The 12,859-nt window shown below is 40.5% G+C and overlaps 1 long non-coding RNA gene across 2 annotated transcripts; it reads right to left on the minus strand.

Annotated features, from left to right (window-relative positions):
* Positions 1-1,794: 1,794 nt before the first annotated feature.
* On the minus strand, positions 1,795-11,476 carry LOC116087713. Of its 2 annotated transcripts, XR_004117577.1 has the most exons (5): positions 11,388-11,476; positions 8,807-9,006; positions 8,387-8,469; positions 4,127-4,345; positions 1,795-2,338 (listed from the first exon to the last, which is right to left on the minus strand). It is a non-coding gene; the product is annotated as an uncharacterized LOC116087713 (long non-coding RNA). The 2 variants fall into 2 exon arrangements; XR_004117578.1 differs by lacking the exon at positions 8,387-8,469.
* Positions 11,477-12,859: the final 1,383 nt, after the last annotated feature.

Below are 12,859 nucleotides of genomic sequence, written 5' to 3' on the forward strand. Positions count from 1 at the left end.
TTTATATCCAGCTACTTTGCTGAAGTTGTTTATCAGGTTTAGGAGCTCCCTGGTGGAATTTTTGGGGTTACTTAAGTATACTATCATATCATCAGCAAATAGTGATAATTTAACTTCTTCCTGTCCAATTTGTATCCCTTTGATCTCCTTTTGTTGCCTAATTGCTCTGGCTAGGACTTCAAGTACAATATTGAATAGGTAAGGAGAGAGTGGGCAGCCTTGTCTAGTCCCTGATTTTAGTGGGAATGCTTCAAGTTTCTCTCCATTTAGTTTGATGTTGGCTACTGGTTTTCTGTATATTGCTTTTACTATGTTCAAATATGAGCCTTGATTCCTGATCTTTCCAAGACTTTTATCATGAGATGATAAAAGATAATGATGATCATATGGTGAGATGATCATATGGTTTTTGTCCTTGAGTTTGTTTATGTAGTGAATTACGTTGATGGATTTCTTTACATTGAACCATCCCTGCATCCCTGGGATGAAACCTACTTGATCATGGTGGATGATCGTTTTGAATTTTATTGAGTATCTTTGCATCGATATTCATAAGGGAAATTGGTCTGAAGTTTTCTTTCTTCGTTAGGTCTTTGTGTGTTTTAGGTACAAGAGTAATTGTGGCTTCATAGAACGAATTGGGTAGAGTGCCTTAAGTTTCTATTTTGTTGAATAGTTTGAGGAGTATTGGTTTTAGGTCTTCTTTGAAGGTTTGATAAAACTCTTGGCCAGACATTTTTTTCTGCTTCATAATAGAGAGTAGGACCTCAATCTATGCTGCATGTACATGACCGTGGTATTATAAGTAATCATGAGGCGGTAACAGTGCACTGGGAATATATGCAGATATATAAAAGTACTCAGCCCTGTGGCAAGGGTTTGAATAATCTTAGAGTTTGGTACCTTTGGGGGTCCTGGAGACAAACTCCCTTGGATGCTGATAGATTGTAGTATTGTCATAAAGATTTTTAAAATATAGCGTTCTGTATATATAGTATTTCTGGGTCAAAGGCTCACAATAATGGACTAATACCCCGTGCAGAGGGCTGGGGTAGGGACATATGGCCCATCAGCTGCTTTCTCTCAACTTACTTTCACCTGCTGATGCCAGACAGAGCAAGATGTGCTCTAATCCCCTGAATTAAATGGTGCCTGACTAATGATACGCAAAGACAATGCAAGTCTAAATACTTTATTTTTGAAATTAGATGAAATTTGCATTCTACCAGTTTTTTCAAAAATGATACATGTAATTAAGAAATCTTACAATTTTATAATTAGTGCTTATTTGGATACCCTTTTAAAACTATATGTGTAGGTGAACAGATGTCCTTTAAGACATAGTATTACATTTCTGTATACCTAGGGAGACTCGAGCAGGGCTCCTTAAGTCAGTGGAAATGGGAGTTCCTTAAAGGGAAGGCGGCCAGCAGTGAGGTGGATCATTTGATAGGGCTTATATATTTATGGATTTCTTTTGCTTAGGCTCTTGGCATGCTTTCTGAATGACAACTGCAGGTGGAAATTGGAATATTTTGTGAGTAATTATGATGCTCTTTGAAACTGACATCCTAATGGGCACAAGATGGCATGTAAGTGAACTTCTCATCTATGGAAATTGTCAATCCAATTATTTCAGCTAACTCATCCATTAAGTCAGATCGCTCCTTAATCAATGGCTAGATCATTAGTGGTAAGAATGACCTGAAGTTCCTGATAAGTTGTGCTTGGGCCAACACCAAAGGCGTAATTATGATTCCCATGAAGTAGGCAACTAGCTGAGCATAGGAGTTATTTAATTAATTACATCGTCCATTTTATTTATTTATTTATTTATTTAAACATTTTATTTATTTATTTGTATTTGGTATCAAATCAAATGGCTACATTACATATAACCCTCTCTCCTTGTGGGCACTTATTTTGAAAACAAAGAATATTCAGCCATGCATATACAGGTTTAACAGTGCTCCGTGCAGAGTTCACAGGGATAAAGAGGTTTACCTGGGATTTATTTCTCAGGCTCAACAATTTTCAATAAATCCAGTGTCTTCCACTGCGGGGTGTAGCTGTGTTTGAGATGGTAACGATTACGACTGTGGAGGAGAATGCTTTAGAGTGGCCGTCTTCCAGGGGAGACTGTTGCTAACAACTCAGAAGGGAATTGATTAGGAATCTCATTGGCTCGCTTGTATGTTCAGACAAACAAGCTCTGGGAAGAAAGAGACCTGGTACCATCTGGCTTCTCCCGCTGACCTCAGGAACTCTTCATAGCGCTTGCCCTCTCTTTGAGGAATATCATCCGCTCGATTTCAGTCAGATATCCTTGAGCCACGGGCTAGAGGCAGAAGCAAAATTATTTTAAAGTTAGATATGTATCAGAAGAAGAGGGCTTCTTTAGGAAGATTGGAGCCCTTAAGAATAAAAGATCCTAAGCATGTTGTTTAGGAAATGTGTCTTTGAAATATTTACTACAGACGAAGAGAGTTGGAATTTTAGACCCCCATCTCCCAAGTCCTTTTGGATCTTTTATTGCTCTGCCATAAGAAACTCAAACCCTCATAGTGACCTTGAAAATGTACCCCCAGCGTAGTATTGTTCCCATGTCCCTTTAGTATAAGAAGAATTCTAATTCGTCCAGCGTTCCACGTGGGTGGTCTCCTCTTTGTTCTCTTTGGGAGGGGGCGCAGATGCCTTTAGGTGGCTTGTGAGTTCAAATCCAAGAGTGCTTGTTTTATCAAGCTTCTGGGGGAAGTATGGCTGTGACCCTCCTTGTTCCCATCTCAGAAACAACGATACAGCTTGCTTGCCTGCACAGTGTTATGCTCAAACTGGGCACTTTGGTGACTTCTTGTCTGAAAAAAAAAAAAAAACCAAAAAACCCCCAAACCCAAAAACCAACCAACCAAAAAACAGCAAACAAACAAAACCAAACCAAACCGCAAGCAAGACGGCAGATAATCAGACAACTCAGGCTACCTGTGTTTCATATAGGACCATGACTTCCTCTGCCGTCTGAGGGCTTGCCAGCTGGCCAGGGGCCTCAGCTGTCACAGAGTACTGGAAATCGAAGAAACACATTGGAAAAAAAAAAAAAAAAGCAAGTGCTTGTTTCAGTCTGTCTGACAAATACTGTCTGGTGGTCAGGGGATGCGAAATTCACAGAGTTCCCTTCTATTAAGTTCACTTTAATTGCTAACACTCGGTGAGATTGGGTTGCGCTCCCCTTTCTACTCTTTACGCCCACTCTGGTTGCAAGCAAGCAACTATTTTCTTCTTGCCCAAGCCTTAGCACACGGCGAATGAAAGGACGGCCTCTAGGGGTCAGTGCAGCGTCAAAAATGGCAACACCGGGGCGTCCGTGCTGGATCCTTAAGGTTTCCCTGGTAGCTGCGTTCCTATTTCATTCTAATGAGGGAACTGTCCTATTACTTCACGCTGCGCCTGGCTTCAGAAGCAATCCCCTTGATGCCCATTTCTCTTTAATATAAGTTTAAACATTTGCAATCAAAGGCAGCTCTAATTTGAAATTTAGGGCCGGCAGTGATGTTTTCAAATATGACGCTTTTCACCTTTTTGTTTGAACCTAGAAGGTTGCCCCCTCCCACTTTTCCCTCAAAGCCCCGTGGTTGGGCGAGGGGGGAAAGGCCTGCTCTCAATTCGCCTCCCTTTATCTGCCTCCCTCTTCCATTTCTTTTTAGAAAAGAAAAGCCCTTGGTTTGAGGCTGCACCCGTCCCTTTGATTGCATTATGTCCTTCAGCCCTTTGTCTTTCAATTTTGAATTTTTCCTAAGGTCTTTCATGATGCTATCAAAGATCAATTAAGATTGAGGCCTGGTGGGGCCAGAGAGGGGGATGTGTGAAGAAGGAGAAAAATGTTCAGGACACACTAAGATGGTAGGATAGTGAGATTCCTGGGCTACCTTGGCAATGCGTTGGCTAACTCAGGAGAATTTCTCGAGGGCATTGTTTCCCCTCATTGTGCTGACTTTAACTGCTGCCCTTTCTCCCATTAACCCTTCAGTAGTGCTAGCCCCTCCACCGTGACAATGGCTCTCAGTAACACCACAGGTGTTCCAATGACAACATCCCCCTTTAATCTGATATCTCCCTGTAGGTCTGGCACCTGTGGGATATAGCTTTATCATTCGCTTCTCTATTGCTGTCTCTCCTCGAATGGTTTCCTGTTCAACACTGTGGCTTATCTTGACGTCTTAGACGTGGTCCTGGAGTCTTGCTTTGGGATTTTGAATTGAGAAAACCAAGTGGTAAAAGTTAGCATGATGCTTCATTCCGTCTTCTCAGCCTCTGTGCTCTTTGTTCTCTTGACACAAACTGGAGTCACCTGGGAAAAGAGGACCATATAGGAATCTGACGTAGCACCCTTTGCTCAGGTATTTCAATCATATATATATATATATACATATATATATATATTTATATATATATACACATATATATGTGTGTGTATATACATATATGTACATATATTGTGTACACACACACACATATATATGTATATATATGTATATATACACATATATATATATGGTTTTTGTATGTAAGATGATGTATAAAATTATTAGGGTTATTTCCTACCTAACACGTTTGCCGTCTTCAACAACCAAATACCAAATATTCTCAGGGTTTCACATCAGCCAGAAAAGGCATTGCCATTTTATTTCCTTTTAGAGCGGATCCTGACACATTCTGTCAGTCACTATGATGATGTCTTGCTGCTGCTGGCCACTGCAGTTGGTACCAGTCTTTGTTCCCGACATCTGAAGCTTGCCACCCTAGCTCTTTAGTGCCCTGAAGCTATTGCCCTGCTTTAAAACAAGGAGACTGCCAGAACATCTTCATGTCCGGGCTCCTTGATTTGACAGCACCATGCTGTATTGAGAAATGACGTGAGGGCCATTGTTGCTCCAGCTCTACCTCATGTCTTCTTGATGACAGGGCAGTTTCCATAGCTCCTAAAGCAACACTGAAAACAAACCTTCTACATTTCATAGGCATCCCTTAGCTCTGTAAGACCTTAAGACTATAGCCTATTGGCATAGAGAAAAGTCTGCATGAAATAAATGATCATTCCTTAAAATTGCTCTGTTTAGGCCAGTGGCTCTTAACCTGTGGGTTATGACCTCCTTTGGGTCAAATGACCCTTTCACAGGGGTCACATATCAGGTATCTTGCATGTCAGGTATTTACGTTACAATGCATAACAGTAGCAAAATTACAGATATGAAATGGCAACACAAACAATTTTCTGGTAGGTGGTCACTACAACACGAGGAACTGTATTAAAGGTCTGCACCATCACAAAGGTTGAGAGCTCCCGCCCTAGACTATTCTAAGACGCCATCCCGGGACCAGATATCTGAACCTAATGGTTTTCTGTTGGATGAACTTTGCTCCGAGGATTTCCCCTTTCTTCCAACTTTCATATCTTGTGTGTCTGTAGAGCTGCCCCCCTCCCCCCCAGAAGACATGCATAGATATGACTTTCCAGCAGGGACAGGACCCAGAGTCAGATGGGATCACAGTCCTTGCCCAGTTCCACAAAGGCGGCCCACAAGCTAGGGCAAACTTCTGTGGGAAGAAATAGAAGAGCAAATCTGAAGTGCCACTCACTCCCTTCCCCCTGCCAAGGAGGGGATTCTCCCGTTGCTCGAAACATTTGTAGATTACATATTACTCAAAAGAAATCGTGTTAATAAAATGAAACTGAAAGCTATATTCTTGTGTCCTTTCTTTGATATTTAGAAGCAATTAGAAGATATTAATATGTAGGGCCAGCTTCTAACCTAAACACATGAGGATATTAGTATAGTAACATTACTTTTACTTTCCATTAAAGAGGTTCTATGAATTGAACAAGAACATTTAGCATTAAGAATGATTTTAGGTAGCCTGATTTTCCTTTGATGGAGAAAATGGCTATTGTAAGAAAAAAATTTAAGAAATATATACAGGATTATTCTATCAGAATTTTTTAAAAAGATTTATTTATTTATTTTATGTATGTGAGTACACTGTAGCTGTATAGATGGTTGTAAGCCTTCACGTGGTTGGTGGGAATTGAATTTTAGGACCTCTGCTTGCTCCAGTCAACTCCGCCCACTCCAGCTGGCCTCAAAGATTTATTTATTATTATTTATAAGTACACTGTAGCTGTCTTCAGACACACCAGAAGAGGGAGTCCGATCTCATTACGGGTGGATGTGAGCCACCATGTGATTGCTGGGATTTGAACTCAGGACCTTCGGAAGAGCAGTCAGTGTTCTTATCCACTGAGCTATCTTGCCAGCCCCCTCTACCGGAATTTTTGTTTTCATGTCCTGCTTTGGTATGCTGTGTATTGGGAACAAGAATTCTGACACACCGTCTTTTCCACTTCAGGATTTTTCCCCTCCTAGCATTCAAAAGAGCTAGCTGTAATTTCTAAGTGGCAATGTTTTGATACCGGGTATCCTTTTTGCTGACTGATTTCTATTGATTGGAAGCTAAATCCTGGTGAACTTATGGGTGATTTGTGGTTTTAAGACATTCTCTAAATCACCATAGAAGGAATCCTTAAAACAGCCATGCAAGGTATAACACGTTACAGACTGCTGTTCACCTACCAAGAAACGCAATGTATAAAGTTATCTGAGGCCCAGATCAAGGAAAGTTCTTTTTATGCTTTTATTTGTGTTATGGCTTTAAAAAAAAATCTGTGCACTGGCATATCTAAAGTTCTCTAGTGAGCATGTACTTCTAAAAATATAGAAGTAGGTCTCACAGTTTCAAAGTCAATGGAGTGCTTACAGCTCCGGTCTCCCAGGGGCTTCTGTACTCCCCTAGCCTCAGTTCAAAGGGAAACTTTACATATTCAGCACTTCACTATTGTTCCAGAGGCATCCCAGGACAAGAGGGAGCCAGAGGACTGCAATCAATGTTGTGGGAAGTGAGGGTTTGGTGCGGCTCAGTGGACCCATCTTGCATGAGATCAAAGCTAAAACCTTTGTCCATTTACCACATATACCCTGCCTTCATTTCCATGATGTTTTGAAATATAAAGACTAAGTACTGTATGGTAGGTAGGTGATCCCTAGCTTTAAACAGAGCCACCCCAGCAAAGAGCAGACAGAAGGACTTGGAGGAGCTTACCTTTGTCTGTCTTTCCCTTGCATTGGGAAAGACATTAATAAGGCTTAGATTATTCAACATTATTCACCTGGCCACTCAAGTTCTTGATACACTACACAGTGCACATGCTTGAATCTATCTCAGCCATATTTTTTTAAACTAGGCTTTTCTGGAGCAGCCTTGGTTTCTTTGCTTATCTAGCTACTTCCGGAGTACTCATTTATCCAGTGTTAGTTTACCCAGCACTAGAACTATGGATCTTTTGAGCCTTGTGACTAAACTGTGTAGAAAACATGCCAGGAAACTGCGATTTCTCAGTTGCAACTTCGTTTCTTTTTTTTAAACATAAAATATGACATGAAGTTTGCCTTTTATAACCCAAAACGTGATAAAACTAACTTACAAGCTATAAAATGGGGACGTGATTATTCACATTATAAAAGAGTGTCTGCTTTACAGGAAAATTTTTCTAAATTATTTCCTTAAATTGCCTTGGGGTACATTTGAAATAGAATTTGACTCAAATGTTGATTCACAATCCAATTTTTTTTGAGATGGCATATAATACATAAATTGAGACATGATTGCGCAGATAGTAGTTTTGGGCCCATTATTAATACATTTCTGAAAGAGCTCTTTGACCATCCTTATTTACTTCTCCCATATTATTCTAATTTCTCTAAGTCTGCAATACAGAATGACTTTTTTTTTAAAATGTATCCACAGACATATATAACTGTATTGCTTCACATCACCATGAAGCCAATGACTTCATGGGGATTAGATTAACAGTGGAGATGCCTAAGGATAAAAATCAAGAAAAATGACCCTTCGGCGTATAGTAACGGTGCCATTATGTTTGATTTGAGCTGCTACAGTCCTTGTAGATAGTGAACGAGGCTAAAGGAAGTGGATCTATTCCTACAGAACACTGAGCAATAGCTCACCAATGGGGCCGGAGTGCTCAGATACCAATCAGCTCGGATGCTGAGCCACAATGGAGTTGCTCCTTGCTTCACTGGTTCACTGAGCTCTTAGGCTTCCTTCTGTTCATGTGTCTCTTTGGGCACTTGTATTTCTATCGCGCACACTGGCTTTTTTTATGGCTCCCCTAAGGGCGTGGAAGGCAAAGACCCAGTTTTTGTCTCTCCGTGCATCTCATACCTACCTAGCACCTCACAGGATTCCACACAATCTTGCTAGAAGGTTGGGGGATATAACTACCCATTCTTTTAGAAAGGTCCAGGAATCTTACCTTTGAGTAAACCAGCCACAAAAAGCTGGCCAGATACGAAATCTGTTATCTCTTTTCACAGATGGAGCAGTGACATGGTTCATCTGAAATATCAGATAATCAAAAGCAGTATTCCTTTTTGCCTGTGAAAGTGTGGCCACATTTGAACAGAAATAACTGAAGCACTACAAGTACCAAGAGGGGAGGAAGAAGAGAGAGATGAAGGGATAGGAGGACAGAACTGTGGCTGGCCACCTGGAAAGGCTTTCCCTTTTCAGCTCCCTAGGGCTCCTTGCTGATCACAGAGGCTGGCTCTGTTTGTGAAGCAAATCCCTTCTTGGCCAGTATAAAGAAATTTGCTCCTTCTTATAGCCCATAAGATTTGAAAAGTTGGTCTTTCCCCCTATAAAATTTGTTCAAAAACAAGAATCAGAATCAAACCTTTGTCATCAAAAGACAACAGTGCATGCTGAGTTCTTTCAGACAGTTGGAAACCTGCAAACACAGAAGCAGGAGATGGGCGATCTTCTAGAGTCCTGTGCTCTGTAGGTGGTCCTCCTCTTCTAGGCTCTGGATTCCTACTGAAGGAGTACTCATGTTGACTATATCTGTATGCCTCCTCCAAGTTATCTGCAGATAGCCTTTAATTAAGAAATTCATGAAAATGAATTAACGCGCACCTACCAAATTCATACAGTAGAATGAAAACCACGTGTGTTTCTTATAACTAGTGGTGATATAATAGGGTTCTGTCTGAAATATGTAGTTCTTTCTCGCTAAGAAAATGAGGAGAAAGAACCCTATTTCTGTCTGGAGTGGATGTGTCTTCTTCTATTTCATAAAGTGTGGTCAACCTCTAGAGAACTTCTTAAACTACTAACCCCATACAATTTTGTGTAGAGCGATGGTTCTCAAACCGTGGGTTCTGGCCCCTTTGGCAAACCTTTATCTCTCAAAATATTTACATTTCTGTTCATAACAGTAGCAAAAATTACAGTTATGATGTAGCAGCTAAAATAATATTATGGTTGGGGGCGTCACTACAACATCAGGAGCTGTATTAAAGGGTCACAGCATTAGGAAGGTTGAGAAACCACTGGATTAGGGATTTATTTGCTTCAAGCATATACTCAGTGGACAGAAATACTAATTGCTATTTTCACAAAGAAGAAAGGTATTTTTTTACTTACAGCGTTTAACCATTGCATCCCTAATGAGGCCAGTCACCTCCACAGGCTCTGGAAGTTGTCTGCTTTCTATCGTCAGCCAAGAGTGGGACACCAGATGTTTGCTCTCAGCTTTTTCACCATTTACTCCAATTGTTCCCAAAACTTGGCTCTACTGCCTTTCTTTTCTTCCACAATGTACTATTCTCTCTCTCTCTCTCTCCACCATTGACATAAATGTAGCCTTTGAATTAGCATCAGGGCTGAGATGAACCCCTGTTAGAACTCCAGCGACTGAGTTCTATTGTAATACCATCACGAATCTCCACATGTAGCAGCTAACTTCTCTTTAAAGAAGTCCATACCTTACATCCCTAGGGGTTTCAAGCTAGAGTTGGGGGCAAGAAGAATATGGAAACACATACTAGAGAAAAAAAATAGACTATCACACAATGAGCTAGTGTGAACAATGGCCCAGGAGCACCAGATTTCTTATGAATGGGACAGAAGGGAAAGTTAAGACACATGGAATTACATAGCCATATTGAGCAAGTGCCCCTGTCCCCTTTCACGTCAGAAAACTGCAAGACGTATAAAACTTGCTTGGACTCTTCAATTTATTTTAGCTTTTAATTTTTTCTTTTTAAGCTTTAAGAATTTATAACCACAGTTAACTGAGCTTTTTGAGAGATAAAATTCAGGCTGGACTAACTTGCTGGCATCCCTTTGTGCTTAGAGGAAGACGCATGGCAACTTTATGATTGGATACATTTTAATCTAAGTCTGGAAAGTGAAAGAGAGCTTTTGACGCAGGCAACTGGGTCCCTTGACCTACTTCATTCGCTCTGAGGCATTACAAGCTTCCCGATGCCTTGGATCTCAGTATAGTGTAGTAACCCTGGGTACCTTAATACATAGATTGCAAGTGTGACTAAAATAATTATGCAATGTCAAGTAGCTGACATGTAATAAAACAGCTGATCTCTAATCTTTTATTGGCTGTTTTAATGCTATAAGCACACTCTTGAAGGGCATAGGAAGCGAAGGTATTGATTTTTGCTCCATTTGGGGTAGGTTAGACTTTAGTTGTATTGACAACTGCTCATCCCCAGGGAGCTTGTTTGAAGGAATAAACACATCTCTTTTCTGGGTTAGATGGACCTTCCTCCAGAGGGCTCCCACTGAGAGTAAACATGGAAGGATTCTCAAATTTGTGCTTTACATTAGAAAAGATTAGTACTAGTTATTTGAGGATGCTGCTATGATTTCTTTTGCACTACGGGACTTAAGGTCATTGGGATTATCCAGTAACTCTGGCTCATCAATCCAAATCATTCACAGATTGGAATCTCTTGGCTAAAGAGATAAGAAGAAACCGTTAATGATAGTCCTTCATCACCTACCAGCTGGTATAAAATTATTGCATTAGCCTATAATTGCTAGTCTCAATGTTCAGATGGTTTCCAGCCAGGATGCTGATTAGTGCACAAAGTGATCTTGTTAGAAATATTTGTCAAAGGAAAATCCAACAATAGATTATTGGAGGACATTTAGATAGGTTTGATTCATGAAAAAGTGGAAGCAGGGAGGCAAAATTCAGCATTAGCACATTGAATGTTAATCTCTTGGAAATTTCTAGGTTCATTTTAACATTTATAGCAAACTGTAAATACCTTTTCATAGAATTAAGACACATATGTTTAGTAATGGCTTTAACGGCTCCTTGGTATTCTATTGTGCATCTCTATCAGTTGTTTTATATTATTATTATTATTATTATTATTATATCATATCATTATTATTGTAGTTGTTGTTCTGCTATGACAGCAGGAACTCTTGTAGGAGGAAGAATTTACTTGGCTTGTCATCCCAGAGAATACAGTTCCTGGTGGCAGGAAGAGCAGTTCATCCTGTGGGGGAAAGATAGCAGGAAGAAGGATGATACCTTCAACTCATTGGATGACATCACTCATTTTAGGGTGGGGCTTCTCTCTTCAATGAATTGTGTCCTCATAGACAGACCCAGAAGTATGTCTCTGTCTCCTAGGTGACAGTGAAGAGTCATCAGCGTATTATTTTTCATTCCTTGTGTTAGGTATAATCTATCCTTGTACTTGTCTTTATTACTTCTCCCAAATCATCTTTCAGAAAGGGTTCAAGATTATAGTTAACAGCCTGATTTTGTTAGTTCTTGTAGTGGGTTGAACTGAGGCTGCTTATATTCTAATGTGAATATGGGGACTTGGTTGTCCCAAAGACAAGAGACTCCCCACATAGACACTATGTGACCTTGCCCCTAAGTTATTTCTGATTGGTAAATAAAGACACCGCCAGCTAATAGCTGGGTAGAAGAGAAATTGGTGGGGGTTTAGAGAAGAAGATAGAGGAGGTGAGAAATTAAAACATGACTTTTAGGGCTGGCCTATTGGAGTTAAGAGCAGTCCAGGTGAAACATAGTAAATAATAACTTGGGGTTATCAAAAGAAGGTAGGTTTGAAAAGAATAGAGGGTAGATATCTGCCCAGCTCTTGTACTGTTTAAGGCTTGTGATAAATATAAAGGTTGTGTGTGTCTGGGAACTGAATAATCAAAGGTGGGGTAGAAACCTCGAATTAGGATTAAAAATTACTACGACAAATTCTTTGAACAGGTACTCAGCAAAGTATGTTTGTTGGGACAAGAGTAGAGTCAGGAGGGGCCGGGGTTAAAGAAGGATGAGTAAGAATGGGGATGATGGGCTCCGTCTCCCAGGAATATGTACTCATTCCATTAGATCTAGCTCAAGAGTCTTGGATCCTCTCATAGACATTCAGGTCTTCATCATACTTAAAGTGTGGAGATATGGGAGTATGAAGATGGTTTTGATCATATGCTACATTTGCAAAAGAGGCTGACTACATGTGAGTTAGTGTGACATGTATGTAGCTATATATTTGTTAAATAAAGGCCTCTAGGGAACTGGGGCTGTAGCTCAGTCCATACAGTATCTGGGTAGCCCACAGGAGGTCCTGGGGTCAATCTCCTGCACTGAATAAAGAGGTGTGATGCTACACACCTGGAATCTCAACATTCTGCGGGTGGAGGCAGGATGATTAGAAGTCTAAAATATACCCAACTGCATGAGAGTTTCAGACTAGCTTGGGATAGAGGCTCTGTATCAAGGGGAAGAAGAAGAAGTATGAGAAGTAAAAGTAAAAGAAGTAGAAGCTGTAGAAGAAGAAGCAGAACAAGAAGAGGAAGAAGAGGAGGAAGAAGAGGAGGAAGAAGAGGAGGAAGAAGAGAAGGAGGGAGAGGAGGAGGAAGAGGAGGGTGAGGAGGAGGAGGAGGA

This window comes from Mastomys coucha, unplaced genomic scaffold (genome assembly GCF_008632895.1).
Source record: "Mastomys coucha isolate ucsf_1 unplaced genomic scaffold, UCSF_Mcou_1 pScaffold13, whole genome shotgun sequence".
NCBI lineage: Eukaryota > Metazoa > Chordata > Mammalia > Rodentia > Muridae > Mastomys > Mastomys coucha.